The 6,368-nt window shown below is 35.1% G+C and overlaps 1 pseudogene across 1 annotated transcript; it reads right to left on the bottom strand.

The window, feature by feature from the left end:
* Positions 1-1,900: 1,900 nt before the first annotated feature.
* Positions 1,901-3,112, bottom strand: LOC145034166 (serine/threonine-protein kinase AtPK2/AtPK19-like; annotated as a pseudogene). Its single transcript, XR_013677927.1, has 4 exons — positions 2,496-3,112; positions 2,340-2,426; positions 2,133-2,249; positions 1,901-2,059 (listed from the first exon to the last, which is right to left on the bottom strand). The product of XR_013677927.1 is annotated as a serine/threonine-protein kinase AtPK2/AtPK19-like (transcript).
* Between the last annotated feature and the right edge of the window lie 3,256 nt (positions 3,113-6,368).

The raw sequence follows: 6,368 nt of genomic DNA, 5'->3' as shown, positions 1-6,368 counted from the left end.
TATCAACTTTCTGAAGAAGTATACCAAGACATTTGTAGGAGAAGAATACTCTCAATAAGCTAATTTAATTAAAAAATGTAATGATAATGATAATGAGTTCATACCTGTGAAGTAGTGCAGAATGCTCATCATCATATGTATAAAGCTCATACTGCTTTGCAAAAGCATTTCCAAGAGAAATGACCAAATCAATGTCTTGAACAACATCCAAAGTTTTTGCAAGAAATTGCAAACAAAAAAAGAAATAAATAACAATGACATGAAAAGTAAAATCGCTATCCATATGAATTATAACACATACATTGATTGTCATATCATCCTACGTTTCTTGATAATTAAGGTCTTCTTTAAGGTCTTTAGTGTCACTGACAGCTTTCATTTTTGGAATCTAGAGCTTAACAAAACAATATATAAGTTAGAGTTAGGTCAAAGCATCATAACTAATCCAATTCCAAACACATTAAAAAATAAAAATAAATAAAGATTATTGCAATAGATGCAGGAATCTTGATTCTTGGCCTGCAAAGTACATAAAATCAGAAATAAAGACAAAGTGGAGCTTTAATCTTACCTTGAAAACAAACCAAAAATCAAGAATATACCATTCAAACCCAAGCCTAACAAGAATAAGTGACATGAACTCCAAAAATTTTATTGGTTCCATATTCATTATAAAGTAAGCCTGGAAACTTAAAAAATAATAAAAACTCCATATATTATATTGTCTCAAGTAAAATTGAAAACATTTACTTAAATTACCTCTCCTGCAGCTCTCTTTGAGGCAGATCCATCTGAAGCTAGAGCTCTTTCAGCACATACAAGAGCATGTGCAACATTCTCAACATATGTGAAATCATACATGTTTGTTCCATCCCCTATAATAAACTGGTAATCCAAAAATCAACCAAAGAATGTAAAAATTAAAATCAGTTTCAATTAAATAGAGACTCATTAAAAAATTATATAATCGAATTTCAGATTACCTTTGATTTCCCTGCCCTTGCTACAGCTAAACATGGAACAAGCAACTTATCACCAGGGCCAAAATATTATTGGATAGTCAGCCTTTGAATATTATTAGTGGTGATGTAGATGAGATCTTGACACTTTCCCCAATTCACCAGGCCACCACGAAAGAAAAGATTAAGAGAGTGGAAACAAAGTTGAATTAGAAAATACGAAAAAATATCAAAAACTGGAAAAACAAAGAGAAAAGGGGGGATCTTTATATAAGAACAATCCATTTCATGTTACTTGCTTTGCTTGAAGTTAAAGTAGGACTGTGAAGGACAAACTCGTCCGTTTGGGGATCAAATGTTGCAGTTGTTTCAAGACCTTGAACATTGGATCAATGACCAAGTTATGTTTGTCCAAACAAACATCCATAAGCATGTTCATAACTAAGACTTGGGAGTTGGGAAGGACAAGAAATTACCCAGTGGAGATTCAAGTTCAGCCATGTCTTGTGGTGTTAGTTTCACAGATAAAGCTCCAATGTTTTGCTGAAGGTTTTCAATTTTAGTGGTTCCTGGTATGGGCACAACATCTTTCCCCTGGTGGTGAACCCACGCCAATGCTAGTTGTGATGGAGTGCACCCTTTCTTTACTGCAATCGCACTAACTCGTTCGTACAACATTTTATTATTCTCAAGATTCTCAGGTAGGAACCTTGGTAGATTCTACAAAAAGAGCAAGTGTATATATATATATATATATATATATATATATATATATATATATATATATATATACAAACACAAGCTCAAACTCAGTTTAATGATTTTATATTATAATTGATAAAGAATCTGATTCAATTTGTTTTATGCAGACCTGACGAAAATCGCCCTCTGCCAAATTCTCAGCCATCTTTGAATCCTTTTATTAGTTTATCAATTCATGATCAAAACAAAAAGATTCCAACACTCCACCAATTAGAAGCCTTGTCATGGCCTTTACCAAGAATAATTTCAGGTGACATGTATTCTACTGTTCCACATAAAGAATTTGATCTTGCATTTTCATCAAACTCTTTTGCTAGCCCAAAATCCGTAAGAAATGCCTAAATAAATAAACTCACATGTTTAATAAAAGAATTGTGTGTGTTTGTGAGAGAGAAAACAAAAAAAAAGTACATGTCCATCCACATCAAGTAGTATATTTTCAGGCTTAAGATCCCTATGCATTATCCCATTTGCATGAAGGTGAGAAACAGCTGAAACAATCTCTGCAGCACAAATACGTGCCAAATCCTCTCTGAAACAATCATAATCATAAATTCTTAATCAGTTTATTTTATTTCTAAAGTAACAAAAACAAAGAAATAAATAAATAAATAAAACTCATCGAAACAGTCCATGATGATATAGCTGGAAAAAAAGATGTCCACCATTCACAAAGTCCAAAACGAGGTATATTCGATATTTTGTCTGAAGATTAAAAGAGTGAGCATAGACAGATACAAAAAGGGTAGTTTTGGAATTTAGAAAAAAAAGTACCAGGAAAGAGTAACGAAGCTGGACAATAAAGGGATGATCAATCTTTGTCAAGATATCTCACTCTGCTTTCATATACTCAGCATGATTTTTCTCCACAATCTTATCTTTTCTCACAACTTTCATTGCATATATTTCCAAACTATCTCTCTTTCTCACTTGATACACTTTACCAAAAGCCCCTTGCCCCACAACTTTCATGACTTCAAAATCTTCAAGCCCTATGGTTTTCACCTTACAACCATTTTCAGAATCTTCTTCTTCAATCTCTTTATCTATCACATCACTAAAATCCTCCAATGATTCATCCGTTTCACATATGGTTAACTTCCTTAGATTCAGCAAGTGGCTTACACATGGCGTGGGACCCACTAAAGAATGTGAACGGTTGTAAATGACCACAGGGTCGTCGCTTGGAATTTCATAATTGCTAGCTGGCAGTGGGAGAGGACTAAATGTATCAGAAAAGTCCAATTCAAGAGTATCTGATGTTTCATTGGGAGGGTTTTTTGGGAATTGGAAATAGTTCTTGGAGGATTTGAATGGCTTGTTTTCAATTAAAGCAGTTAATTGAGAAGAAACCATTGTGGAAATTGGAAAACAGAAAGGAGTGTTTTGTTCGCATTTGTATTAGTATTACAGACTATGGATGGAAAGATACTAAGATTCGAGCTGATGAAAGGCTTCTACCAATGGCTTTAATTAGAAGGAAGTTCAAGTAAACAATTGGATTTTAAAAGAAAATTGAGAGAATGCTGATTTATGTGTGTGTTGGAATCACCAAAAAAGATTCATGGAAAGCATTAAATCTAAGAAAGAATACGACTTGTGAGGTTCAAGAAAACCCCATCCGTTTACCTTCAATCACCAAAGACCACCACTTCTTCATTCTTCTTCCTTCGATCTATCCAAACCTCAAAGGTCCTCCGATTTCTACCGATGACGGAGTCTAAGAAGCCAAGGAAGGCTCATCGGGAACCAATAATTTCCTCCTCCTCCTCATGAATAGATCGATCATCCTGATCTACCAGTCGTTACTTGCCCTACTCCATCGGACTAGTTGAGTCCCCTCCCTACATGTAATCTGCTGGCGACAAGAAAGAACAGCCAAGGAGACCGCTGGAGCACCTCCCCCCCCCCCTAAGCTGTGGCAGACAAGAGAAGCATCGTTACTTCTCCCTTCTCCTTTTGTCAAATCGATCCCGCACTAGAGGTGCTTCCCCTTTCTCGATTGATTTCCATCATCGAGCCACCATGGCTGCTTGCGTTCCTATCTTCCTTTCTCGATAGATGAACCATGAACACCGGACCAAAACTCCCGCTACCTTCATCATTCTAATTCCCCTTTTTCGATTTATCTGTAGGGAATAAGAAACAAACGAGAATCAATATTTGGATTCTAATATTGAGACTTGAGAGTATAATACTTAATTAGGGCTTTTTCTGAAAATTTCAACATCGAGTGGGGAATAAGAAAACTATTGGCGAGTATTCTCAATAACAGTAGAGAGATGAAGAAGGTGAAATTACAGCAACGATGAAGTAGATGAATGGAAATCAGAAGCCCTTTTTCTTGATTGAGATGATGAAGTCGAGAGATGGAGATGAAATCGTAACCTTCGATCTTTGATTGAGAAGTTGCACAACAGTGTGAGGAGAATGAAAGATGCATGAAAATGCTTAGGGCAGGGAGGGTAGCGGGCTTTTCTAATTTTTTGGCTTTTCTTTTCCCGCTTGTAACTAAGGAACGCGCGTTCATTAAAATTATAAAGCGACACATATAGAGGGCGCGCATTTAAGGTACAGCGCCCTCCGTGTTTTTAATTTTTTTTCTTTTGACACTAATTTAAAGGCACGCAATAATGCGTGACCTAAACCCTTAAATTTTCTAAAGAGATGACACTTTTTTAATGTCACTCTCGTTTACGTAACATATATTAATGAGTGTCGTAATTTGTGCGTCGTAAAAGGCTATTTTTCTAGTAGTGAGCTGACTGGAAAGCAACTAAATTTGCTGAGCTTATATGGATAGAATGCGGTTTCGGCACTTTCATAGATGAATCCTTGATAAACTCTTGGATCAATCCTCACCGCAGACTGCTGGACGAGGACTACAAACCATATCTCACTTATGCTGAACCCCCTCCTGATGGCTACTGGGATGTTCCAATATCCCCAAATGTTATATACTTCACAGTATTTGAGCAGTTTGACCAGAGCATACTAGATCACAAAAGACTACCCATGGAATTCGAAAGACTCAATCGATTCTATGCCAAACATGCCTCTTCCATAGAGAAAATCTAGTCTAATGACCGACCATCCGAAGTCAAGAACTTCAAGCCCCGCAAATTCATGAAAGCTAACTTCATCCAATACACACTTACAAGAAGGAAGCAGGACTATGTCCGCACCCAAGCTGATTTTCCCCTGTATGAACCTAGAAGAAGTCTTTCTTATAGCAAAGGTGTTCCAAAACAAGTGTGAAAAGTATCCAAAAATGAAGATAGCATTTGAAAAGGCAAGAATTTTTCAGAAGGAAACCATCTGCGACTTCGTAAAGATTGATGCGGACATCCACCCAATCCTTGCCATGCAGTTCGATCTACCACAACTAGATCCTGCACCAATGCCTACCGCGGGTTATCAAGAAAGATCCTTAGGTGCAACAACCTTCCCTAAACTTGGAGTCATCTTCAAAAGGAATATAGATCAGGTCAAATACTTCATTCCCATGATCTTCATAAATCGTCTTACAAGGAAGCAGCTTGAAATCTGTCCAACCGCAGTTGAAAAATCAAAACACACAACTGCCAAAGTCAGGTTCGAGATTTTAAGAAGGATCACGTGGTTGGAAAATATCATGAAGTTTTAGTGGATTATGATCAAATTTCTTAAACTTGATAGGTGAAGAAAAAGTTAGAGTTCACTTAGGGGGAAATTGTTGAAACATGAAGTAGCCCTCTTAACTTAGCCTACCGCAATCTACAAGCATCCGCAGTCAAGCTCCCATCAGCATCGTCACCCAAAGTCATCTAGTCAACCGCAATCTTCTTACTTAGTTTATTTTTTATCTATCTTTCTATAATACTCTCTATTGTCCAGTATGCCTTGCATGGCTACTCTTAGAGAGTGGATAAAATGTAATTTCTGAGACTCTATATATAGAGCTCACTCTTTCTTAGGTTAGTGGTGGTGGTTGTGGCCAAGGTGGTTTTTGGTCATTAAACACAAGGGACCCATCTATTTAACTAATATGCTTTTATGATATCTAATTAATTTTTAAATTAAATGATAAAATTAAAAGGGTAAAGTAAAATTAGTAAGGACAAATCAGTCCTTTTACATCAATTAGGGGGACCAAATTCGAAGCAAAACTAAACTATAAGGACCTTCTGAGTGAATAATAAAGTTATGCAATAAGCATGCAGATAATCCCAAACTATGGGGACCTTTGGTGTAATTTTCTATTAATCAACAAAATAAACTATATTTGTTTGGTAATCACCAGTTTAAGCTAACTCGTGTATTTTCCTCTGACCATCACGTTATATATATATATATATATATATATATATATATATATATATATATATATATATATATATATATATATATATATATATATATATATAAAGTTAACATTTTTTTTTGAATCTCATGCATTTGAAACCTCCATTCTTTTTTCCTTTCACCATATTCATTTGAAACTCCCATAACTTTTCAATTTCTTTATAATAATAATTATAATTTGGTAATTATGTTAAATAAATATCAAATCTAAAGTGTATTCATATATAAACTAAATTTCAATATTAAAATAATATCTTTAATTTTACTTATAAAATTATGTTTTTTAACTTTTAACATATTATA

Source organism: Lactuca saligna, chromosome 3 (genome assembly GCF_052625555.1).
Source record: "Lactuca saligna cultivar CGN05327 chromosome 3, ASM5262555v1, whole genome shotgun sequence".
Lineage (NCBI taxonomy): Eukaryota > Viridiplantae > Streptophyta > Magnoliopsida > Asterales > Asteraceae > Lactuca > Lactuca saligna.
This window is presented reverse-complemented; position numbering and strand designations above follow the sequence as displayed.